Source organism: Myxine glutinosa, chromosome 8 (genome assembly GCF_964187855.1).
Source record: "Myxine glutinosa chromosome 8, kmMyxGlut1.1, whole genome shotgun sequence".
In the NCBI taxonomy this organism is placed as follows: Eukaryota; Metazoa; Chordata; class Myxini; order Myxiniformes; family Myxinidae; genus Myxine; species Myxine glutinosa.
The window spans coordinates 148,201,430-148,228,339 of NC_136268.1; the positions used below are offsets into that span (position 1 = coordinate 148,201,430).

Genomic DNA, 26,910 nt, shown 5'->3' on the forward strand with positions numbered 1-26,910 from the left:
TATACACAGGGAATTACCCATGAACTGGTACTCAATTTGCCGACCTCAGGAGGGTGACAGGCTGAGTCAACCCCCCTGGCATTAATTCAGCGATCGACCGGGATTCGAACCCAGGATCCCAAGCCAGCACCCAAACCGCTAAGCCGACACCAGACTAGGTTCAGGAATATAAATCAAACATATAGCTGTCAACCCCCGTTTAAGGTAACCAGTGCACACACACGCACATGGATGGGTGTTTATGGTTCATTGTGCATGATTGAGTCGGCAAGTTATGACTCGTACGAATGACTCAATCTACACAAGCAAAGGTCTGTTTGAAAACTCACAAAAAAAAAAGAAGAAGTGATCACACGTCATTACTGCGTGTTCGAGCTATCTCGGTAAACAAGCGGTTTAAACGGTTTATTATATAAACATGCACACACAGGTGGACCAACAAGCGGATAATCAGGTGAACGACCAATCATGGCGCATGGAAAACACTAAAAAGCGTAAGACAGAAAAACGGAAGAAAATGAATCAATAAATGAAAAGCAAATGACATGTAATGTGCTAAATAAACAAATAAATGGATTGGCATGTGCTCCAGGTCGGAGCGCCGCTTGTGGCATCGAGCTCGGGTCGACATGAAAACCCGGAGCTGAGAAAATACGGAGCCGGGTCGCTAGTCCGTCGCGCGCTGCCACGTGACCCGAAGCCGACAAAGTGCGGATCTGGATCGCACGTCCCTCGCGCGCTGCCACGTGACCCGAAGGTGACTTTCGATGACGACGCCTATTGTCTGGGGAAAGGAAGGAGTGCGGGATCTTCGCTGGAGTGGAGCACGAGGCGCCGATAAGAAGGAGGAGTGAAGGAAGATTCGTCTCGGGAAACGTTTAGGAATGGAATACCAACCGCACTTTTGCACGCGCCACTGCAGCTCTCAACCGGCTTTATGGTGACGTCATACAACCGACAGGAGAGCTTGGCCAAAACCACAAAAGTCAGAGGCAAGATTTAAACTTAGTTACTCGGTTGTTGATTTAAACTACTGTGTTCAAACACCGTTTGAAATGATCATCGCTGATCAACATCGACAACGACACTTTGTCACAAAATCAGGTCTCAAAAGGCAGATCTTGATCATGGGGAGGGACAGAAGGGAAGGGTATGCATGGAGAGGGTTTGCTAAGTACCTAATAACACGTATCCTATAAATGCTGCTTGCTTCGTGGAACATTAAATACAGTACCTGCAAATCGATTCGGCCCATCGACATATTACGTACGCAACGTGAAGTGAAACCGACACTTAGGAGTAAGAAAAAGAAGGAGAACGCGAAAGCAGAGGAAAAACTAGCGCGGTACTCGGTAGAGAGAATACCTCCACCTGGTGAACAGTTCATGTTTTGTATCCCACAGAAAAGCCGGATCTGGATTCGGACCTGAACCAAAATCTAATCAGCTTGTGCTCGTCACCGAACCAACTCATCCACCAAGCTTAGTCATAACTCGTCCCCAACTTTTTTAATATCGTGTTATTTATCGCTTTACACTGGATCTCTCAATGATGAAGAAACACTTTAAAATTGTTGTAGAAGTGGCCAATCAACATACAAGTTGCAACAAGAAGAGTAGAGGTGGCCAATCAACATACAAGTTGCAACAAGAAGAGTAGAGGTGGCCAATCAACATACAAGTTGCAACAAGAAGAGTAGAGGTGGCCAATCAACATACAAGTTGCAACAAGAAGAGTAGAGGTGGCCAATCAACATACAAGTTGAAACAAGAAGAGTAGAGGTGGCCAATCAACATACAAGTTGAAACAAGAAGAGTAGAAGTGGCCAATCAACATACAAGTTGAAACAAGAAGAGTAGAGGTGGCCAATCAACATACAAGTTGAAACAAGAAGAGTAGAGGTGGCCAATCAACATACAAGTTGAAACAAGAAGAGTAGCGGTGGCCAATCAACATATAAGTTGCAACAAGAAGAGTAGAAGTGGCCAATCAACATACAAGTTGCAACAAGAAGAGTAGAGGTGGCCAATCAACATACAAGTTGCAACAAGCAGAGTAGCGGTGGCCAATCAACATACAAGTTGCAACAAGAAGAGTAGAGGTGGCCAATCAACATACAAGTTGAAACAAGAAGAGTAGCGGTGGCCAATCAACATATAAGTTGCAACAAGAAGAGTAGAAGTGGCCAATCAACATACAAGTTGCAACAAGAAGAGTAGAAGTGGCCAATCAACATACAACTTGCAACAAGAAGAGTAGAGGTGGCCAATCAACATACAAGTTGCAACAAGAAGAGTAGCGGTGGCCAATCAACATACAAGTTGCAACAAGAAAAGTAGAGGTGGCCAATCAACATACAAGTTGCAACAAGAAGAGTAGCGGTGGCCAATCAACATACAAGTTGCAACAAGAAGAGTAGAAGTGGCCAATCAACATACAACTTGCAACAAGAAGAGTAGAGGTGGCCAATCAACATACAAGTTGCAACAAGAAAAGTAGAGGTGGCCAATCAACATACAAGTTGCAACAAGAAAAGTAGAGGTGGCCAATCAACATACAAGTTGAAACAAGAAGAGTAGAGGTGGCCAATCAACATACAAGTTGCAACAAGAAAAGTAGAGGTGGCCAATCAACATACAAGTTGAAACAAGAAGAGTAGAAATGGCCAATCAACATACAAGTTGAAACAAGAAGAGTAGAAGTGGCCAATCAACATACAAGTTGAAACAAGAAGAGTAGAAGTGGCCAATCAACATCCAAGTTGCAACAAGAAAAGTAGAGGTGGCCAATCAACATACAAGTTGAAACAAGAAGAGTAGAGGTGGCCAATCAACATACAAGTTGCAACAAGAAAAGTAGAGGTGGCCAATCAACATACAAGTTGAAACAAGAAGAGTAGAAGTGGCCAATCAACATACAAGTTGAAACAAGAAGAGTAGAAGTGGCCAATCAACATACAAGTTGAAACAAGAAGAGTAGAAGTGGCCAATCAACATACAAGTTGAAACAAGAAAAGTAGAGGTGGCCAATCAACATACAAGTTTAAACAAGAAGAGTAGCGGTGGCCAATCAACATACACATTGGAAGAAGAAGAGTAGAGGTGGCCAATCAACATACAAGTTGCAACAAGAAGAGTAGCGGTGGCCAATCAACATACACATTGAAACAAGAAGAGTAGAGGTGGCCAATCAACATACAAGTTGAAACAAGAAGAGTAGCGGTGGCCAATCAACATACACATTGAAAGAAGAAGAGTAGAGGTGGCCAATCAACATACAAGTTGCAACAAGAAGAGTAGAGGTGGCCTATCAACATACAAGTTGAAACAAGAAGAGTAGAGGTGGCCAATCAACATACAAGTTGAAACAAGAAGAGTAGAGATGGCCAATCAACATACAAGTTGAAACAAGAAGAGTAGAGGTGGCCAATCAACATACAAGTTGAAACAAGAAGAGTAGAGATGGCCAATCAACATACAAGTTGAAACAAGAAGAGTAGAAGTGGCCAATCAACATACAAGTTGCAACAAGAAGAGTAGCGGTGGCCAATCAACATGCAAGTTAAAACAAGAAGAGTAGAGGTGGCCAATCAACATACAACTTGCAACAAGAAGAGTAGAAGTGGCCAATCAACATACAAGTTGCAACAAGAAGAGTAGAAGTGGCCAATCAACATACAAGTTGAAACAAGAAGAGTAGAAGTGGCCAATCAACATACAAGTTAAAACAAGAAGAGTAGAGGTGGCCAATCAACATACAAGTTGAAACAAGAAGAGTAGAAGTGGCCAATCAACATGCAAGTTGCAACAAGAAGAATAGCAGTGGCCAATCAACATAGAAGTTGCAACAAGAAGAGTAGAAGTGGCCAATCAACATGCAAGTTGCAACAAGAAGAATAGCAGTGGCCAATCAACATACAACTTGCAACAATAAGAGTAGCGGTGGCCAATCAACATACAAGTTGCAACAAGAAGAGTAGAGGTGGCCAATCAACATACAAGTTGCAACAAGAAGAGTAGAAGTGGCCAATCAACATACAAGTTGAAACAAGAAGAGTAGAAGTGGCCAATCAACATACAAGTTGAAACAAGAAGAGTAGAAGTGGCCAATCAACATACAAGTTGAAACAAGAAAAGTAGAGGTGGCCAATCAACATACAAGTTTAAACAAGAAGAGTAGCGGTGGCCAATCAACATACACATTGAAAGAAGAAGAGTAGAGGTGGCCAATCAACATACAAGTTGCAACAAGAAGAGTAGCGGTGGCCAATCAACATACACATTGAAACAAGAAGAGTAGAGGTGGCCAATCAACATACAAGTTGAAACAAGAAGAGTAGCGGTGGCCAATCAACATACACATTGAAAGAAGAAGAGTAGAGGTGGCCAATCAACATACAAGTTGCAACAAGAAGAGTAGAGGTGGCCTATCAACATACAAGTTGAAACAAGAAGAGTAGAGGTGGCCAATCAACATACAAGTTGAAACAAGAAGAGTAGAGATGGCCAATCAACATACAAGTTGAAACAAGAAGAGTAGAGGTGGCCAATCAACATACAAGTTGAAACAAGAAGAGTAGAGATGGCCAATCAACATACAAGTTGAAACAAGAAGAGTAGAAGTGGCCAATCAACATACAAGTTGCAACAAGAAGAGTAGCGGTGGCCAATCAACATGCAAGTTAAAACAAGAAGAGTAGAGGTGGCCAATCAACATACAACTTGCAACAAGAAGAGTAGAAGTGGCCAATCAACATACAAGTTGCAACAAGAAGAGTAGAAGTGGCCAATCAACATACAAGTTGAAACAAGAAGAGTAGAAGTGGCCAATCAACATACAAGTTAAAACAAGAAGAGTAGAAGTGGCCAATCAACATACAAGTTGCAACAAGAAGAGTAGAAGTGGCCAATCAACATACAAGTTGAAACAAGAAGAGTAGAAGTGGCCAATCAACATACAAGTTAAAACAAGAAGAGTAGAGGTGGCCAATCAACATACAAGTTGAAACAAGAAGAGTAGAAGTGGCCAATCAACATGCAAGTTGCAACAAGAAGAATAGCAGTGGCCAATCAACATAGAAGTTGCAACAAGAAGAGTAGAAGTGGCCAATCAACATGCAAGTTGCAACAAGAAGAATAGCAGTGGCCAATCAACATACAACTTGCAACAATAAGAGTAGCGGTGGCCAATCAACATACAAGTTGCAACAAAAAGAGTAGAGGTGGCCAATCAACATACAAGTTGCAACAAGAAGAGTAGAAGTGGCCAATCAACATACAAGTTGCAACAAGAAGAGTAGAGATGGCCAATCAACATACAAGTTGAAACAAGAAGAGTAGAAGTGGCCAATCAACATACAAGTTGAAACAAGAAGAGTAGAGATGGCCAATCAACATACAAGTTGAAACAAGAAGAGTAGAAGTGGCCAATCAACATACAAGTTGCAACAAGAAGAGTAGCGGTGGCCAATCAACATGCAAGTTAAAACAAGAAGAGTAGAGGTGGCCAATCAACATACAACTTGCAACAAGAAGAGTAGAAGTGGCCAATCAACATACAAGTTGCAACAAGAAGAGTAGAAGTGGCCAATCAACATACAAGTTGCAACAAGAAGAGTAGAAGTGGCCAATCAACATACAAGTTGAAACAAGAAGAGTAGAAGTGGCCAATCAACATACAAGTTGCAACAAGAAGAGTAGAAGTGGCCAATCAACATACAAGTTGCAACAAGAAGAGTAGAAGTGGCCAATCAACATACAAGTTGCAACAAGAAGAATAGCAGTGGCCAATCAACATACAAGTTGCAACAAGAAGAGTAGAAGTGGCCAATCAACATACAAGTTGCAACAAGAAGAATAGCAGTGGCCAATCAACATACAAGTTGCAACAAGAAGAGTAGAAGTGGCCAATCAACATACAAGTTGAAACAAGAAGAATAGCAGTGGCCAATCAACATACAAGTTGCAACAAGAAGAGTAGAAGTGGCCAATCAACATACAAGTTGCAACAAGAAGAGTAGAAGTGGCCAATCAACATACAAGTTGCAACAAGAAGAATAGCAGTGGCCAATCAACTATAAAGTAGTTGCAAAAGTGAAAGTAAAATCATACATTCAGAACACCAAAGCGTGAGTCTGAAAGAATACATCGGTGGCCGATTGGTGATCAGATTCTGGATGGGTGTCCCAGATGTTGTGGGTTCAAATCCAGTTGAACTCCGCAGTATTAAAGTTTTGAATTGTCATTTTCAAGAAGTTTAGCACATCTCAGGAGAACTGCCACTCACTGGATTTTCAGTTATCAAAAAGACAACGAGCTCATGAATGACCATCAGGTTGGCATATCAGCTGCCCGATCTGCTTGTGGGTCGATATGCGATGCCAGTCCACTCGCTCATTGTGGTTCAACCTTATTCCGACTCTTGTTAGAGGATTTCTTTCTAAATGACGACATGCTACCATTCCCCTGCACTTTCCACTATAACAAAATATATAAATAAAGGTCAGGTGCCGCTCGTCAAATGCTCAAACGTTCAGTGGAACAAAAGTGGAATTTCAAAACGCAGAATTAACTGACCTATTCATTACATATTTTTCACTGAAATGACAAACTTTATCAATGGCAAATGCAACTCGTCAGATTCCGAGTAATTTCTTCACAGGCTGCTCTACGTCATCGCCAAGTGGCTGAAACGCATTTGTGACGTCACGAGTTTCAGGGGCAACCGCAGGCAGTGTTTTCCTATTTCCATAAAATTTCTGGGAAACTCACCAATGTTAAACCTACTCTTTAATGGCACACACTTGTTGGTTTGAGGTGTGAAGGTATCCTTTTTTGTGCAAGGTGTGAAAGCAAGCAAGACCAGGGAGAGAATAAAGTGCGTTGTCATGGCAATAAAAATACATTGTTAGGGAAAAACAACAATGGAGATGACGTTGTAAAATAAGAATATCTATCGATAGAAACAAGAAAAGGTAAAGAAGAACGGGTACAATTTCCAGACCAGCAGATGGCAGATAGACCCTATTGAGTAGACGGTGTAAGAACATGCTGGAAATTAAACGCAAAGGAGGATCTAGCTCATGAGCAAGACGACCGACAGCAGGATGAACACAAACTATTTGCGACATCTTCAAATTCGCGAAGTCTTTGGGGAAAGACATTTCTAAATTCTGAGGGTTGAGGGCAACCAGATGCCGAAACAATGTGAATTGGAGATGCAGGTTCAACTTGGAATTCGCTAGGTGGCAATTTTCTCTCATTGCCATTTTACAGCTGACTCAAGCCCTCAGCAGTCAGGAACAATCCCAACTGAGGATCAAAGAAACCCTGGGGTTGGAGAAAGTGTGTATCGAGACTCCATAAAAAACGGAGTGAGAAACCTTCCATAAGAAGAGCATTGAACCTCACCGAAAAGTGATCCTGCCCTTCTGGACATTATTTACCACTCTTACCCCTGTTTGTCTGTCTGTGGCGAGGATCCATCTCAAAAGTTATACACGGATTCGGACCAAACTTGCTGGGCAAGTTGGGTATGTGACAAGGATGAATTGATTCGATTTTGGATCCGGATACTAGAACTGTTATGTGATTCTTCGCCATTGAGTGATGGGGCCCAAAACGACATGTAGCATGATATTTCAAAAAGATGTGAACAACTTTTTTTTTCTGTTTTTCTTTTTCTGTATACAAGATCGAGGCTCGTGTAAGAGCTAACATAAACGGATCACAATCACAAAATAAATAGCGCCGCAAAGCGGGCGTAACCCCTCGGCCCATGCATGGTGGAAACCAATTTCAAGATGGCTGCCGTAGCGGCCATATTGAAAATCGCAGCGCGCCCATTTTCGAAAGGCACCTTCCGCTACTCAACCCCAACACACACTGCACAAATGGATTTAATCGGACAAGCCGTTCTGCTTGAAATGGACGGAAACCAAAAGTTGACGAACGCCCGGATGGCTGCCGTGGCGGCCATATTGAAAATCGCAGCGCGCCCATTTTCGAAAGGCACCTTCCTCTACTCAACCCCAACACACACTGCACAAATGGATTTAATCGGACAAGCCATTCTGCTCGAAATTGAAGGAAACCAATTTCAAGATGGTTGCCGTGGCGGCCATATTGAAAATCGCAGCGCGCCCATTTTCGAAAGGCACCTTCCTCTACTCAACCCCAACACACACTAAAAAAATGGATTTAATCGGACAAGCCATTCTGCTCGAAATTGAAGGAAACCAATTTCAAGATGGTTGCCGTGGCGGCCATATTGAAAATCGCAGCGCGCCCATTTTCGAAAGGCACCTTCCTCTACTCAACCCCAACACACACTAAAAAAATGGATTTAATCGGACAAGCCATTCTGCTCGAAATTGAAGGAAACCAATTTCAAGATGATTGCCGTGGCGGCCATATTGAAAATCGCAGCGCGCCCATTTTCGAAAGGCACCTTCCGCTACTCAACCCCAACACACACTGCACAAATGGATTTAATCGGACAAGCCGTTCTGCTTGAAATTGAAGGAAACCAAAAGTTGACAGACGCCCGGACGACGCCCGTGACGACAATACCCCTTAGCCCAATTTGGGCTGAGGGGTGAAAACATAAACGGACACATAAAACACACAATAAAGGGAGCGGGAGACAAGGTGGGGAGAGAGAGAGGGAAGCACACAAACACAACATTTGAGAGCAGGGACATTGGGAGATCTGTGGGAGGGAGAGGGCTTGGGGGGAGGAGGCATGGGAAGGGTTGGGGGTGGGATAGGTATAAAACACATGGACACTGCAAGGACTTCCAGGAAAGAAGTTGGTATTTCAGAAAAGTGGATCTGGGGTGAATTAGCGGGAGTAGAAAAGATCAAGGTTTTGGATGGGGGAAGATAAGAGATGGTGGTGAACAGCTGTTTTAAATACCTGGAGGGAGGAGTTATGACAAAACTTTGTGGATGTGTTCGTTAGGGGACAACAACAAGCCGAATAGATTTTGGTTCAGATCCGGCCTATCAGTGGGATACAAAACGTAGACTGTGTCAACCTGGCGCAGGTACTATATGTGCTCTACCAAGTGCTGATTTAGTTTCTTTTAAGGAAAAGAGATGCAGTGATGATCAAGAATGAATAAAATAATGCAGATGAAGATGGATACATTTGATTGCGATGCCAACGCATCAAGAGCATTGTGTTTTACAAAAGGAAGTGATGACGTATTTGATGCGTACAAGAAAATTCTTTCAGAGGAGACAAACCGACGAGCTTAACATTCCCTCCTGAAGGATGGTACATGGAGGACATCAAAATGACAGTTTGCTGATGGATTGTACTCGGTTGATTATCCAATCCAGACGAGACACCTTGGAGGTGAGTGCGCTGCCATGGAGCTACAGGACAAACGTGAGAAACATTCATGTAATAGTTTCCAGGTGTGTGAAAAATCCAGAGCTTGGCGGTTTTAAGATTTGCTTAGTTAGCAACAAACTTTTAGGAAGAGTGCCACTCGACCGTAATCAAACCAGGATGCTCGTCACTGCTTATAGTCAACGTTGCTTTCTAACAGAAACGAGGTCAATAAAAGAGGAGGTGGCGGATGCAAAAACACGAGGCCTTGGAAGACACAGGGTAGAGGTCACAAGAGCAACTTGAAAAGCTGTGGATACTGTATCAACAATGTGTGATCGACCGTTTTTCAGGCTCCGTCTGGCATATCCTACCCCAGTGATGTAAATAATCGTCTGATATCTTGTGGTCTCAAGTTGAAAACTGGAAAAAGACGAGAACGGCACTCAGTAGAGAGCACACCTCCACCTGGTTGGCCATATCACTCAATGGTGAAGAATCACTTTAAAATTCTACTAGCTGGATCCGGATCCTGATCTTCACCAAAATTGAATCGATTCTTCCTTGTCACTCACAACCTGTCCAACAGGTTTCGTCCAAATTCATCCATAACTTTTTCAGATATCCTGCTATGTATCGTGTTTGGCCCGATCTCCCAATGGTGAAGAATCACTTACCCAACCTGTCCAACCAAAAATTAAATAATTGTCATATCCGAATCCATATTCAGATCTTCACCAAAATTGAATCGATTCTTCCTTGTCACACACACAACATGTCCAACAAGTTTCGTCCGGATCCGTCCATAACGGTTTGAGATATCGTGCTGTATATAGATTTAGCCCTATACTCAATGGTGAAGAATCACTCAAAAAATTAAATAATTCTCATATCCGAATCCATATTCAGATCTTCACCAAAATCGACTCCATTCTTCCTTGTCACACACACAACCTGTTCAACAAGTTTCGTCCAAATCCATCAATAACTTTTTGAGATATCCTGCTATGTATCGTTTTTGGCCTGATCTCCCAATGATGAAGAATCACTTAAGAAAATTAAATAATTCTCATATCCGAATCCATATTCAGATCTTCACCAAAATCGACTCCGTTCTTCCTTGTCAGACACTCAACCTGTCCAACATGTTTGGTCCAAATTCATTCATAACTTTTTGAGATATCCTGCTATGTATCGTTTTTGGCCTGATCCCCCAATGATGAAGAATCACTCAAAAAATTAAATAATTCTCATATCCGAATCCATATTCAGATCTTCACCAAAATCGAATCGAATCGTCATCGTCAGACACCCAACCGGTCAACCAAGTTTCGTCCAAATCCATCCATAACGTTTTGAGATATCCTGCTATGTATCGTTTTTGACCCTATCTCCCAATGGTGAAGAATCACTTAAAAAATTCTACTAGCCGAATCCGAATCCTGATCTTCACCAAACTGTAATCATTTCGGCGGTGTCATATAAGCTACATCTCTGCCAAATTTCGTCCGAATCCGTCCACAATTTTTTGGAGATATTTTGTTTGCAAACGGGCAGACAGGGGTGAAAACATAACCTCCATCCACCTTTGGTGGCGGAGGTAACAAGAGCGACACTCGGTAGAGTGCATACCTCCACCAGGCTGAACAGTTTACGTGTTGTATCCCACTGATCTGGATCTGGACCTGAACCGAAATCGAATTGGCTTGTTTTTGTCACCTACCCACTCACGATCGCCAAGTTTTGTCATAATCTGTCCACAACTTTTTGAAATATCATACTATACTGTATTTTTTTTTGGCCCTATCTCTTAATGGTGATGAATCACTGAAATTTCTTTTTTAATTCTCGTGTCCGGATCGGCATCTTCACCAAAATCGAATTGATTGGTCCGTGGCAGACACGCAACCTGTCCACCAAGTTGAGTCGGAATCCGTCCATAACTTCTTGAGATATCCTGCTATATATCGTTTTTGGCCCTATCATTATTCAATGGTGAAGAATCAATTGAAAAATTCTAGTAGCCGGATCCATATTCGGATCTTTACCAAAATCTAACAAATTCTTCCTTGTCGCACTCCCAACCTGTCCACCAAATTTCGTCCAAATCCATCCATAACCTTTTGAGATATCCTGCTCACAGACAGAAAGACAAACAGACAAGGGTGAAAACATAACTTCCCGTTATAGTCAGGTTCACTATGTTTTTTCGTTCAAAATTTTTGGAGATTAGCAAAACTATACATTTTTGGAAACGTTATTACATGGAAAATCTGAAAATCAATGTTTACATTTGCGTAGACACCTTTGCGAAAATGACACTCACGACAGTGATGAAGATCTGTAAAAGCATATTCCTGAACGGTGTAGACCTAGTAGATCCTGTGTATAGGACTTATAGTTCAATCTGATACTAACAAGGCTGCTTTCTTGCTTTATAAACCCATACCTATAACTTCAAAGGACTTGCAATATCATGTATTATGTAATACAGTTATATCACAAATATAAAGACAATGGTTTTCAATTACCTTTGTTTGTTGCTTTTCTATAATCCTGAGCACTATTTTGAGGCCTTTATTGGATTCCTTGACCCAGAAAACATAGGATTAGCATATTTAATTAAGTTTCTAGGTTGACTAGAAGCCGAGATCGCGCAAAATATGTATTTTATGGCGGCCATTTTGAAAATCCAAAATGGCGGCCATGCAGGTGTCTGTGCAAATGCCAACATTGATTTTCGGACTCTCCATGCTCTGATGATCCCAAAAATGTACAGGTTTGCTAATCTCCCAAAATTTTGAACGAAATTATATTTGTTAACATAGTGAACCTGACTACTACCTTCGGCGCAGAGGTAACTCGACATGATTTCGAGTTGTTTGGCTGGAATAAACAATCGGAGTCGCAAGTCGTTTTTCTTTCCCCCAACCCAGAACAGTCCGTCCCGCACCTTGAAAACTCAGCACAGATGTTCGTCCTTTTCATTGCGGTTTCCAGCCCGAGTCGCATTCTCCGCAGCGATGAATGAGTTCCTTCACACCAATGAAATGTAAGTCGTGTTATTGACTGAAAAAATTGTCAAAATGAGATAAACCTTTCAACTCTCCCTTGTGGCGCATCCACATCTTTCCTTTTTGGGATAACTGCTATAGACTCATGGAAGAGCGAGAGAAGAATAGAAGGGAACACAATGGAAAGGAGCAAACACTAAAGTAGGGCAGAAGTTATCTTGATCTTATTATCTTAGTTATCTTATCTCTTAGTTATCTTAGTTATCTTGTCTTCCCCCATCCAAAACCTTGATCTTTTCTACCCCCGTTAATTCACCCCAGATCCACTTTTTTGAAATACCAACTTCTTTCCTGGAAGTCCTAGCAGTGTCCACGTGTTTTTTTTTACCTCTCCCACCCCCTCCCCACCCCCCTTCCCATGCCTCCTCCCCCCAAGCCCTCTCCCTCCCACAGATCTCCCGATGTCCCTGCTCTCAAATGTTGTGTTTGTGTCCTTCCCCCTCTCTCCCCACCTTGTCTCCCGCTCCCTTTATCATATGTTTTATGTGTCACTTTGTCTTTTGTATTGATCAATGTTAGCTCTTACACGAGCCTCGATCTTGTATACAAAAAAAAAGAAAGAAAAAAGTGAGAATCAGATCAAGGAGAGTGGGAGAAGGAAGCATTGTGGTGACGAGCGACACACAAAATGAATGAAACACAGCAAGAGGAGGAAGGGGAAGTTGGGGAAGAAACGGAAAAGGAACAAACCAACAGACAATGAAGAAACAAAAAGAGGCGAGGAAGAGGGGGAAAATCACAATAACCTGAAAAATGCGGGGCCTTGAGAACGGGGTCATTTTTTAATTTCGAATAGAAGAGATCATGAGTATGGATGGGGGAAGACAGGAGGTGGTGGTGAGCAGATGTCATGAACTCCTGGAGGGAAGAATGGGACTGAACAGGCAGGGGAAGTCGATTCCACAGGCGAGAGAAAAGGGGAACTAGTAGGGTACTCGGTAGAGAGCTCATACCTCCTCCAGGCTGAACAGTTTATGTTTTGTACCCACTGATAGGCCAGATCTGGATTCGGACCTGAACCAAAATCGAATTGGCTTGTCCTTGTCACACAACCAACCTGTCCACTAAGTTTTGTCCGAATCCGTCCACAACTTTTTGAAATATTATGTTATTTATCGTTTTTGGTCCGATCACTCAATGGTGAAGAATCACGTGAGAATCCCAAAAAAATTCTGATCCGGATGTGGATCTTCACCAAAATAGTAGTGATTCGTCCTTGTCACACAACCAACTCGTCCACTAAGTTCTGTCCGAATCCGTCCACAACTTTTTTGAGATATCCTGGTCACAATCAACCAGACAGTGTGCAAACATAACCTCCATCTTCCACCTTCGGTGGCCCAGGTAACAAATGAGCGGAGGTGAGCAGTGCACCTGGATCTGGGGGTTTAACAAGAAAAGGTACAGTGGCAGAAAAAAAACCTCGTTTGACAATCTCTAAAACCCTGTTTACGCACTTCCCCTTGACACGATACAAGGACCCGTGTGTGCACTACTGGATTCTGCAACGCTCCACGAAGAAAGCAAACGAGGTTTATTTTTCCAAGGCAAACACAATAACAAGCATGATGAGTGCACGATTGATAACAAGCATGATAGGTGCAGGATACACAATAACAAGCATGATGAGTGCACGATTGATAACAAGCATGATAGGTGCAGGATACACAATAACAAGCATGATGAGTGCACGATTGATAACAAGCATGATGAGTGCAGGATACACAATAACAAGCATGATGAGTGCACGATTGATAACAAGCATGATGAGTGCAGGATACACAATAACAAGCATGATGAGTGCACGATTGATAACAAGCATGATAGGTGCAGGATACACAATAACAAGCATGATGAGTGCACGATTGATAACAAGCATGATAGGTGCAGGATACACAATAACAAGCATGATGAGTGCACGATTGATAACAAGCATGATGAGTGCAGGATACACAATAACAAGCATGATGAGTGCAGGATACACAATAACAAGCATGATGAGTGCACGATTGATAACAAGCATGATAGGTGCAGGATACACAATAACAAGCATGATGAGTGCACGATTGATAACAAGCATGATAGGTGCAGGATACACAATAACAAGCATGATGAGTGCACGATTGATAACAAGCATGATGAGTGCAGGATTGATAACAAGCATGATAGGTGCAGGATACACAATAACAAGCATGATGAGTGCAGGATACACAATAACAAGCATGATGAGTGCACGATTGATAACAAGCATGATAGGTGCAGGATACACAATAACAAGCATGATAGGTGCAGGTTTGATAACAAGCATGATAGGTGCAGGATACACAATAACAAGCATGATGAGTGCACGATTGATAACAAGCATGATAGGTGCAGGATACACAATAACAAGCATGATAGGTGCAGGATACACAATAACAAGCATGATGAGTGCACGATTGATAACAAGCATGATAGGTGCAGGATACACAATAACAAGCATGATGAGTGTGCGATTGATAACAAGCATGATAGGTGCAGGATACACAATAACAAGCATGATAGGTGCAGGATACACAATAACAAGCATGATGAGTGCACGATTGATAACAAGCATGATAGGTGCAGGATACACAATAACAAGCATGATGAGTGCGCGATTGATAACAAGCATCTCGCATTTGATCACAAGCACAAGCATTTGATCACAAGCATTTGAGATCAAAATCTCGCGAGATCACGGCGAGGTCACGTCTTTTCGAAGCTGTTCCATGCGCTCACGCTTTCGAAGCTAAGTGATATTTCTCAATTGTGTTTTTGTCGAGACTGTATCTATCTTTCGGTGTATGTACCTATAGCGTATCTTTTGGAAAATTTTCGGTGCTAATTTTTCGTTCATGTATACACAATCGTCGGTTAATGGTATCGAGTATTCTGCGGCCTAGTACTCCTAGGCTTAGACTACCGTACCGTCTCAGACCTTGTGGTTTGTTTTTCTCTCAGCGATTCGTCGAATGCGCTGAAATTATTTTCGTTCTCTGTTTCGTACCAGTCGTTCACCCCGTACCTCCTTGTTTAATATCTGTACTCACAAAAAAAAAAAAAAAAAAAAAACCAAAATTTTTTTCCTTCCCAGGTCTTATTCGTTTATTTGTTGTTCTTTTTGTTCGTTCGTTCTTCGTTCGCGATCACGCGGTTAGAAATGTATAATCTCTCCCCTGAACAACTATTTTCTCTCATATATTATAACACCCTTTTCTTCTTTTCCTACAAAAGGATGCTTTCGTCTTGCTCACCAAATCTATTCATTCCAAAAAATATATATAATACCATCTCTTACAGTTCCTCCTTTCTACATTCCATAAACTATCCAGAACTCCACCCCTCCTCCAGTGTCCTCAAACGTATTTTTGACTCGAAGGTCTCAAACTCATTTTGCAAAAAATGTTCGTTTCCCATGAATCGTACACTTTTCAAAATCCAATCTCACCCCTCCCCTCCAAATCCTCCCCATCACCCATCCCTTTCAAATCTCCCCCCTTGCCCTTCCCTCCCCTCCCTTCTAAACTCCCCCCACACCCTTCCCCTCCGAGACTCTCCCTCGCTCCTCCCCTCCTAGACTCCCCTCTCACCCCTCCTCCTCAAAGCATCCTCCCTGCTTCTTCCTCCTTCCAACTTTCACCTTCATCTCCCCAAACCTCCTGCCTTGCTCTTCCCCCTCCTCAAATAACACCTCACTGTGCCTCACCCAATCTCCATCAAACCTTTTGTCTGCCCCATTCTTCCCTTTCTCCAAGCTATTCTGAAATCTCTGACACACCTTCAACAGCTCTCCCTACCTCTTCCTCCTCTTCCACATCTTACCCTACCCCTCCCCCCCCCTGTTCTGGACCCGATGCTCCCCCTTCCTCTTCATTAACGGTATGGACCTCAAACATCCGGGGCCTTCGCTCAAACTTGACTGACCTCTCCATACAGGTTGCTTCTGACAAACCAGATGTGATCTGCTTAACAGAAACTTTCCTCCTTCATGATGTCTCTGATGCCTTGGTATCTCTCCCAGGTTACTCCCTCCTCCGGTATGATAGACCTGAGCCTCGTCCTGGAGGTGGGGTTGCTATCTTTATAAAAAACTCTCTTCCTCACTCGCCCTCCACTGCCCTCTCTCCACCTCACCCCCAGGAATACCTTTGGCTACGGCTTCCCCTTCGCTCCCACCTTTTGTTCATATGTGTGTTGTACCGTCCACCAATCAGCGATGACTCCATCTACATCTCACTGTCTAATAATATGGACCAACTTCTATCTACCCATCCCAACTCTCTCTTCCTCATATGTGGTGATTTCAATTGTCACCATGCCAGTTGGCTGGGTGTGGGTACCTCTCTCACCAGCCATGGCTCTTCAGCAAAGGACTTCTGCGACTCACTGGGACTGACACAATCTGTCAATTTCCCGACCCGGATCTCAGTCAACGGAGCATCTTCTCTTCTGGATTTGGTTATGACAAACTTCCCTGAAAATGTCTGCTGCTCTTCTTCTGCTCCAATCGGCTCATCTGATCATGTGCTTGTCAAAGTGGACATCTCTCTGACCATTCTCAGAGAGCCTCCTCAGCGTCGACGAGTCTGGCATTTCACTCAGGCCAACTGGCACGGTCTTCAAGCAGCCATCAATCATCTGGACTGGTCTCCCATCTCTACCGCCTCTGACATCAACTCATCCTGGGAATTCTTTCAAAGTAAATTGCTCTCTCTCATGCACAGATTTATACCATCTCGTCTTCAGTTGTCATACCCTTCCTCCCGTCCATGGTACACGGAATCTTGTGGTGAGGCTGTTGCCCTGAAACAACTTGCTTTCGTCTCCTGGAAAGCAAATCCAACGGAAGGAAATCTCATTTCCTTTCACAAAGCCCGAAACAAGTGTGTGTCCACCCTCAGGAGAGCCAGGAAACAATATCTCACCATTCTCAAGACCGAACTCTCTTATCTGTCTCCCTCTTCCAAATCCTGGTGGCGTCTGGTCAAATCTGTTTCTGGTGTTTGTTCCCCCTCCATCCCCTCCCTCACCTCAAACGGCTTAACGGCTGACTCCACACGTGAAAAAGCTGAATGCCTCAACTCTGTGTTTGCCTCTAAATCTTGTGTCCCAAACCCATCCCTCTCTGTACCCACCGTACCCAGTCGTACCCAGCTGCTCCTGGACTCTGTGTCCTTTCCTCCTGACAAGGTGGAAAAGTTTCTGTCAACCCTCGACTCTGATTCTGCAACTGGTCCTGACGGCATCAGCCCACGGGTCCTAAAATCATGTTCTTCTGCTCTTTCACTCCCTCTTTCTGTTCTCTTCACCCTCTCTTTTGCTCAAGGTCATCTGCCATCTGCTTGGAAATTAGCCAACATCACCGCTTTGCACAAAAAAGGTGCAAAAACAGATCCCAGCAACTACAGACCAATCAGCCTTCTCCCAATTATCAGCAAAGTCATGGAATCCATCATTGCTTCAGATATTAAATCTTTCCTCTTCTCCAATGGCTTGATCTCTGATCATCAATTTGGTTTCAGACCTGGTCACTCTACTCTGGACATGCTGCTTCTGCTTTCTCAACAATGGATGGAGGTCCTCAACGCCAAACAGGAAATTAGAGCTGTCTCCCTTGACATTTCACGTGCCTTCGATACGGTCTGGCACCCTGCTCTGCTCTCCAAACTCTCCTCCTTTGGTATCCATGGAAATCTCCACGCATGGCTGGCGGACTTCCTCTCTGGTCGTAGTCAACGTGTGGCCCTGAATGGGTTTCTTTCATCTCCTCTTCCTGTTCAGGCTGGAGTTCCCCAAGGTAGTGTTCTGGGCCCTGTGCTTTTTCTGGTCTTCATCAATGATCTCTCTGACTCTCTTGAAAATCCTCTCTATCTCTTTGCTGACGACTCTACTCTCTGTCGCTCCATTCCTCATCCCTCAGATCGGCAGTCTGCAGCCTCCTCACTCTCTGCAGACCTGGACAAAATCACAGACTGGTCAAACAAGTGGAACATGTCTTTCAATCCTGACAAATCTCACACTCTTACAATGTCTCTCCGAAAGGACCGACTGGACAACCCTCCCATCTACTTTCTCAACAATCCTCTCCAAGAAGTTCTGTCGCTCAAGCTTTTGGGTCTCACTATCTGCCATGATCTTTCTTGGGAAAACCACATTTCCAAGCTGGCCTCCAAAGCCAGTCGCCGACTGGGCATCCTCCGTCGTGCGAAGTCCTTCCTTGGCACACCTGAGCTCCTCACCACATACAAGGCTTTCATCCGCAGCTCAATGGAATACTGTTCCCCCCTCTGGGCTGGTGCTCCTGCCTCACACCTTGCTCGGCTTCACGCTGTTGAGGCCAAAGCTTTCAGAATCATTGGAATCTCCTGCGATGTAGTCAACGCCGAGGGCCTTTCACTCACTCACCGCAGGCAGGTTGGTGGTCTTTCTGTCTTCTACCGACTCCTCTCCGGCCTTGCTCCCCCAGCTCTCTCTGTGCTCTGTCCCCCCAATATTCCTTCAGGTCGCACAAGATCTGCCTGCAACCCTCTGATGGTTAAACTGCCAAAGTCTAGGCTCTCTGCTCACCTTCACTCTTTCATTCCCCTTTTCTCCCGCCTCTGGAACAAACTCCCCCACTCCCTTGAATCCCACTCCTCCCTCCAGGTCTTTAAAACAGCTGTTCACCACCATCTCTTATCTTCCCCCATCGAAAACCTTGATCTTTTCTACCCCCAGTAATTCACCCCAGAGTCCTTGCAGTGTTCATATGTTTTAATCCTCTCCCACCTCCCCCCAAGTCCTCACGATGTCCCTGCTCTCAAATGTTGTGTTTGTGTCCTTCCCCTTCTTCCCCCTCTCTTTTGTGTCCTCCCCCCTCTCTCCCCATCTTGTCTGCCGCTCCCCTTGTTTTTTGTGTTTTGTGTGTCGGTTTGTCTTTTTGTGTGATTAATGTTTGCTCTTTCACGAGCCACGATCTTGTATACAAAAAAAAGAAAAAAGAAAAAAAAAAAGCATGATAGGTGCAGGATACACAATAACAAGCATGATGAGTGCGCGATTGATAACAAGCATGATAGGTGCAGGATACACAATAACAAGCATGATGAGTGCGCGATTGATAACAAGCATGATGAGTGCGCGATTGATAACAAGCATGATGAGTGCGCGATTGATAACAAGCATGATGAGTGCGCGATTGATAACAAGCATGATGAGTGCACGATTGATAACAAGCATGATGAGTGCAGGATTGATAACAAGCATGATAGGTGCAGGATACACAATAACAAGCCTGATGAGTGCGCGATTGATAACAAGCATGATAGGTGCAGGATACACAATAACAAGCATGATGAGTGCGCGATTGATAACAAGCATGATGAGTGCGCGATTGATAACAAGCATGATAGGTGCAGGATACACAATAACAAGCATGATGAGTGCACGATTGATAACAAGCATGATAGGTGCAGGATACACAATAACAAGCATGATGAGTGCGCGATTGATAACAAGCATGATAGGTGCAGGATACACAATAACAAGCATGATGAGTGCGCGATTGATAACAAGCATGATAGGTGCAGGATACACAATAACAAGCCTGATGAGTGCAGGATTGATAACAAGCATGATAGGTGCAGGATACACAATAACAAGCCTGATGAGTGCGCGATTGATAACAAGCATGATAGGTGCAGGATACACAATAACAAGCCTGATGAGTGCAGGATTGATAACAAGCATGATAGGTGCAGGATACACAATAACAAGCCTGATGAGTGCAGGATTGATAACAAGCATGATAGGTGCAGGATACACAATAACAAGCCTGATGAGTGCGCGATTGATAACAAGCATGATAGGTGCAGGATACACAATAACAAGCATGATGAGTGCGCGATTGATAACAAGCATGATAGGTGCAGGATACACAATAACAAGCATGATGAGTGCGCGATTGATAACAAGCATGATAGGTGCAGGATACACAATAACAAGCCTGATGAGTGCGCGATTGATAACAAGCATGATAGGTGCAGGATACACAATAACAAGCCTGATGAGTGCAGGATTGATAACAAGCATGATAGGTGCAGGATACACAATAACAAGCCTGATGAGTGCAGGATTGATAACAAGCATGATAGGTGCAGGATACACAATAACAAGCCTGATGAGTGCGCGATTGATAACAAGCATGATAGGTGCAGGATACACAATAACAAGCATGATGAGTGCAGGATTGATAACAAGCATGATAGGTGCAGGATACACAATAACAAGCCTGATGAGTGCAGGATTGATAACAAGCATGATAGGTGCAGGATACACAATAACAAGCATGATGAGTGCGCGATTGATAACAAGCATGATAGGTGCAGGATACACAATAACAAGCCTGATGAGTGCAGGATTGATAACAAGCATGATAGGTGCAGGATACACAATAACAAGCCTGATGAGTGCAGGATTGATAACAAGCATGATAGGTGCAGGATACACAATAACAAGCCTGATGAGTGCGCGATTGATAACAAGCATGATAGGTGCAGGATACACAATAACAAGCATGATGAGTGCGCGATTGATAACAAGCATGATAGGTGCAGGATACACAATAACAAGCATGATGAGTGCACGATTGATAACAAGCATGATAGGTGCAGGATACACAATAACAAGCATGATGAGTGCGCGATTGATAACAAGCATGATAGGTGCAGGATACACAATAACAAGCATGATGAGTGCGCGATTGATAACAAGCATGATAGGTGCAGGATACACAATAACAAGCATGATGAGTGCGCGATTGATCTTTGTCTCGTGACTTACGATCTTGGATCTGGTTGTGAAGCTCGGGTTCGCCTATTTCGGGGTTCCCCCATGGGCACAAAGCCCATGACGCTGCCAGCTCAGGTTCGAATCCAAAACACTGCGTTCGAGTGTCCGTTGTCTGCCGATGTCCTTTAATTTAGGAATCCGTATTGAACAAGAAAATACAAAGACGTCTCCAGCTGCCCTTGACCTTGTAAAACTGTAAGTGAGCAAGATCCTCCATGAGACTTTGATCCCTGCAATAAAGTTTCAAAGCAGAACAATTACCCGCCGTCTGTAAGTTAGAGGAAGAGGGAGGAGAGGCAACAGGATTCAAAAAAGTCTTCGTAGTGTGAGGACATATGAAACAAGGGCCAAAACCACAAAGAAAGTCACGTGACGTGCACAATAACCCGAATACTTCCTTTTGATTAAGAACACAATAACTTCCTTTGGATTTGCCAAAATCAAGTCCCTCTATTCACCTTCACTCCTTCATTCCTCTTTTCTCCCGCCTCTGGAACAAACTCCCACACTCCCTTCAATCCCACTCCTCCCTCCAGGTTTTTAAAACAGCTGTTCCCCACCATCTCTTATCTTCCCCCATCCAAAACCTTGATCTTTTCTACCCCCGCTAATTCACCCCAGATCCACTTTTTTGAAATACCAACTTCTGTCCTGGAAGTCCTAGCAGTGTCCATGTGTTTTTTTTTTTTACCTCTCCCACCCCACCCCTTCCCCCCCTTCCCGTGCCTCCTCCCCCCAAGCCCTCTCCCTCCCACAGATCTCCCGATGTCCCTGCTTTCAAATGTTGTACTTGTGTGCTTCCCCCTCTCTCCCCATCTTGTCTCCCACTCCCTTTATTGTATGTTTTGTGTGTCCGTTTTTTTGTGTGATTAATGTTAGCTCTTACACGAGCCTCGATCTTGTATACAATTTTTTTTTTTTTTTTAAATCAAAAGAACAAAAACAAAAAACATTTTCATATTTTATAAATGACAATTTTATACAGGACATATTAAATGATTAACCTTTGCCTTGGGATAGTTGGACAGTAGATTGTGTATTTATGTTCCATGTTTTTAGGGGTTTTTTGATAACTTTTTGATTGAATAGACCGACATCATTTTGGACACCCTTCAACAACTCCTGGGCTCCTTTATCTTTATTCATTAAGGCTTCAATTAAGCAAATAGAAAGTTTCTAATGAAATAGTTTAACTGTTCAGGAGCAGGTGCTTATGGCTGTGTCCCCACCACCATCCACAGAGACGACGAAGGGCCACTTGTGGATCTGCCACGCATCGGGGTGAGTAGCTGGTGTACCTTGTACCATGAAAACAACTACCTTACCTTAAATAGATATTTCACAATATACAACCGTGAATGTGTCAGTGTGTGCGTGCGTGCTTGTGGGTGTGTCGTGTGTGTGTGTGTGTGTGTGTGTGTGTGTGTGTGTGTGTGTGTGTGTCGTGTATACATCATGTGTGTGTCGTGTATACATCATGTGTGTGTCTGCATGCATGTGTCTGTGTTGTGTGTCATGTGTGTGTATGTGCATGTGTGTGTCGTGTGTACATCATGTGTGTTTACATCATGCATGTGTCTGTGTTGTGTGTTTGTGTGTCATGCGTGTGTATGTCGTGTGTATATGCATGTGTGTGTGTCGTGTATACATCATGTGTGTGTGTCGTGTGTACATCATGTGTGTGTGTCGTGTGTACATCATGTGTGTGTGTCGTGTGTACATCATGTGTGTGTGTCGTGTGTACATCATGTGTGTGTGTCGTCTGTGCATCATGTGTGTGTGTGTACATCATGCATGTGTCTGTGTTGTGTGTTATGTGTGTGTATGTCGTGTGTATATGCATGTGTGTGTCATGTTGTGTGTGTCATACGTGTGTGTGTGTGTCATGTGTTTGTGTGTGTGTTCATGGTGTGTGTGTATGTCGTGTGTATATGCATGTGTGTGTGTGTGTGTGTGTGTGTGTGTGTGTGTGTTTCATTTATGTGTATGTCGTGTGTATATGCCTGTGTGTGTCATGCGTGTGTCATGTGTTTGTGTGTGTGGTATGTGTTTGTGTGTGTGTTCATGGTGTGTGTGTGTGTGTGTCATGTATGTGTATGTCGTGTGTATATGCCTGTGTGTGTCATGTTGTGTGTGTGTCATGTGTGTGTGTGTGTGTGTGTGTGTCATGTTGTGTGTGTCATGTGTGTGTGTGTGTGTGTGTGTGTGTGTCATGTGTTTGTGTGTGTGGTGTGTGTGGTGTGTGTGGTGTGTGTGTGTGTGTATGTGTATATATATGTGCATGTGTGTAAGTATGTCTGCATGTCTGTGTTTCTTACCGTTTGCCAATAAAGGTGGGGGGGATACTGGTGCTGTCCGGTTGGCTGGAAACCCACCCACAGCTGATATCATTTATGAGAACAAAAATTGGCATCATTTACATGATGAAAGTGCAATCCATGCATGGGCACAAACAATATGTGATGCCATTATCATTCGTCATGAAAAGGAGGTTTTCGGTTTGAGGTTTCTGTTAAATAATAAAAACATGTTTGTTATTGCAAAGCCATGTTAAATGCAGAGGTCTTGAACACTTTATCCATTAATTAATTTATTAGCCCCTGTTGGACTTAGTCCCAAACGGGTGCTTTTTGGATTGTGTCTGGTCCGTCTGTGCGTGCATGCGTCTGCAACCAGATGTCAGACATGTATGGACCGAGTTTGTTCATACTTGGCAAAAAGACAACACATGATAGTATACATCAGCACATCATTGTGTTTCGCGATGCGATCAAAGATGGCCGACTGGCGGCCAGTTTAGTTGCAAACATCCGATGTTGAACACGTCCTCAACTATTACTCCGAAATGCATTTACCGATCTTGTTCAAACTTGGCATACAGATAAAGAATGATGGCTTACATACATATGCCCATCACTTGTTTTCGAGATCAGATCCAATATGGCCGACTGGCGGCCATTTTGTTACTTAAATGTGTCCAACCATTTCTTGAATATGCACGGACCGATTTTGTTCAAACTTGGCACAACGACAATACATGAGGGTATATATTACATATATAGAAGGTTTTGTTTTGTAATCCGACCAAAGATGGTCGACTGGTGGCCTTTAACTCCTTACAGCAAAATTACTAAAACCACGGGGGCTATATGACACTTTATGTCTTTTCCTCCTTGTTGTTACATGGATCAGGTGTGGATTGCCAAATGCTGCGTCTCCAGTTGTTTTCTTCTCCATCAACCTTGGAGTTGAAATCATCCAAGACAAGTTATAGTCTCAGGGACTGGTCTACGATGTCAGAAAGATGGGAATGAAAAGCCTAAGTTTCTGCTGCCTTAATCCACAGATATTCATCTTAAAAATGGCTCCACTAACTGTGACGAGGGGCTTGAAAACAACGTGACTGCTCAGTGAAACAAATATATCAGCGTAAGGGCCGTGCCCGAAGTGTTATACGGTGGTGAGACGTGGACTCACCTATAACACCACCTACAATGGCTGTGATATTTTGCCTGAGACGCTTGCACACCATATTGGGCATCTCCATTTGGCACAAAATGCAAGTACTAAGCAAAAGCAACCGGGACATCTTAAGTGTGGTCTACTGCAGGTGTTGATACTGAGGTGGTTCAGTCATGTGTGATATTTAGTTGTGTTGAGGAAGGGATGAGACCAAACATGGATAGTTAAACGCAAGTTTAACGTTAAATCGTGAAACGTTAATCGTGTTAATGGTTTTGTTAAAGTATCGATTGATAATTGGAATTGAGTAAATACAATTACGATTTTGAATTCGTAATTGTGTTCACCCAACGGTACGGAACTTCACATCCGGATTTAAATATTTGTTTATGTCACGAATGTTGTTGAAAGTTTATTTTTTATATAAATGCTATTTAATTTGTGATTGGAGTAATGCTGTTTGGAATGAAAAAAAGATATCGAGTTCAAGTGAATGATGAAATGCCATGATGGTTTCTACTTTCTAAACGTGAACTTCGCGGATCGCCACATGCAGATTCGCCACAGATCCACGATCGATGTTTCTATACGTGAACGTACCCGTTTGTTTGCCAATGGGTATGTTTTTCATGAAAGTCCTTCACGAACTTGCTGTCCATGTCTGACGTGCGACTGAGGGTGCTACAGGAATGTGGAATTTATTGGTTTCATGCTTTAGCATTCGCCGTTTCTGCATTGTCTGTTTGCTTCTTTTTGCATTTTTTGTCCGAGTCCTTCACGAACCTGCTGTCAATGCCTGACGTTCGACTGAAGGTGGCACAGGAATGTGGAATTTATTGAAAACATTTAATACTTACATTATTTACTAACTGCTAACTGGTACTCTGTTGTTAAACTATCGGTCTTGTTTTACATCGAATCATACCCATGATGAAGCTGAGATACCAGCAAGGCGGCGGTGGATGCTGTAGTTGAAGCAGTTACAACTCGGACACACATTTCCTTCAATATTGTAATAATAAACAATTTCACCTCTTAGATCTGGAACCAAACGTATTACAGGACGAAGCACGGAATCAGATCACACAAGGAACTTTGGTGTAGAAGGCCATTCGACCCGTCATATGCCTCCGCTGCACCAACATCAGTATCTAACACCCATCCACACATAAGCTAGCTGCACAAGTCCTGCCAATATCCCCAAACCAATATCCCCAAACCAATCTTTGATGGAGATCTCGCGAGATCACGGCGAGGTCACGTCTTTTCGAAGCTGTTCCATGCGCTCACGCTTTCGAAGCTAAGTGATATTTCTCAATTGTGTTTTTGTCGAGACTGTATCTATCTTTCGGTGTCTGTACCTATAGCGTATCTTTTTGGAAAATTTTCGGTGCTAATTTTTCGTACATGTATCACAATCGTCGGTTAATGCGTATCGAGTATTCTGCGGCCTAGTACTCCTAGGCTTCGGTTCGGCTACCGTACCGTCTCTGACCTTGTGGTTTTGTTTTTCTCTCAGCGATTCGTCGAATGCGCTGAAATTATTTTCGTTCTCTGTTTCGTCCCAGTCGTTCACCCCATACCTCCTTGTTTAATATCTCTACTCACAAAAAAACAAAAAAAAACCCCCCAAAAAAATATTTCCTTCCCAGGTCTTATTCGTTTATTTGTTGTTCTTTTTGTTCGTTCGTTCTTCGTTCGTGATCACGCGATCACGTGGTTAGAAATGTATAATCTCTCCCCTGAACAACTATTTTCTCTCATATATTATAACACCCTTTTCTTCTTTTCCTACAAAAGGATGCTTTCGTCTTGCTCACCAAATCTATTCATTCCAAAAAATATATATAATACCATCTCTTACAGTTCCTCCTTTCTACATTCCCTAAACTATCCAGAACTCCACCCCTCCTCCAGTGTCCTCAAACGTATTTTTGACTCGAAGGTCTCAAACTCATTTTGCAAAAAATGTTCGTTTCCCATGAATCGTACACTTTTCAAAATCCAATCTCACCCCTCCCCTCCAAATCCTCCCCATCACCCATCCCTTTCAAATCTCCCCCCTTGCCCCTTCCCTCCCCTCCCTCCTAAACTCCCCCCACACCCCTCCCCTCCGAGACTCTCCCTCGCTCCTCCCCTCCTAGACTCCCCTCTCACCCCTCCTCCTCAAAGCATCCTCCCTGCTTCT

At 43.3% G+C, this 26,910-nt stretch overlaps 1 long non-coding RNA gene across 1 annotated transcript; it reads left to right on the forward strand.

Annotated features, from left to right (window-relative positions):
• Positions 1–634: 634 nt before the first annotated feature.
• On the forward strand, positions 635–25,760 carry LOC137432997 (uncharacterized). The gene is made up of 4 exons (XR_010985612.2): positions 635–992; positions 12,273–12,388; positions 22,502–22,541; positions 24,453–25,760. It is a non-coding gene; the product is annotated as an uncharacterized LOC137432997 (long non-coding RNA).
• Positions 25,761–26,910: the final 1,150 nt, after the last annotated feature.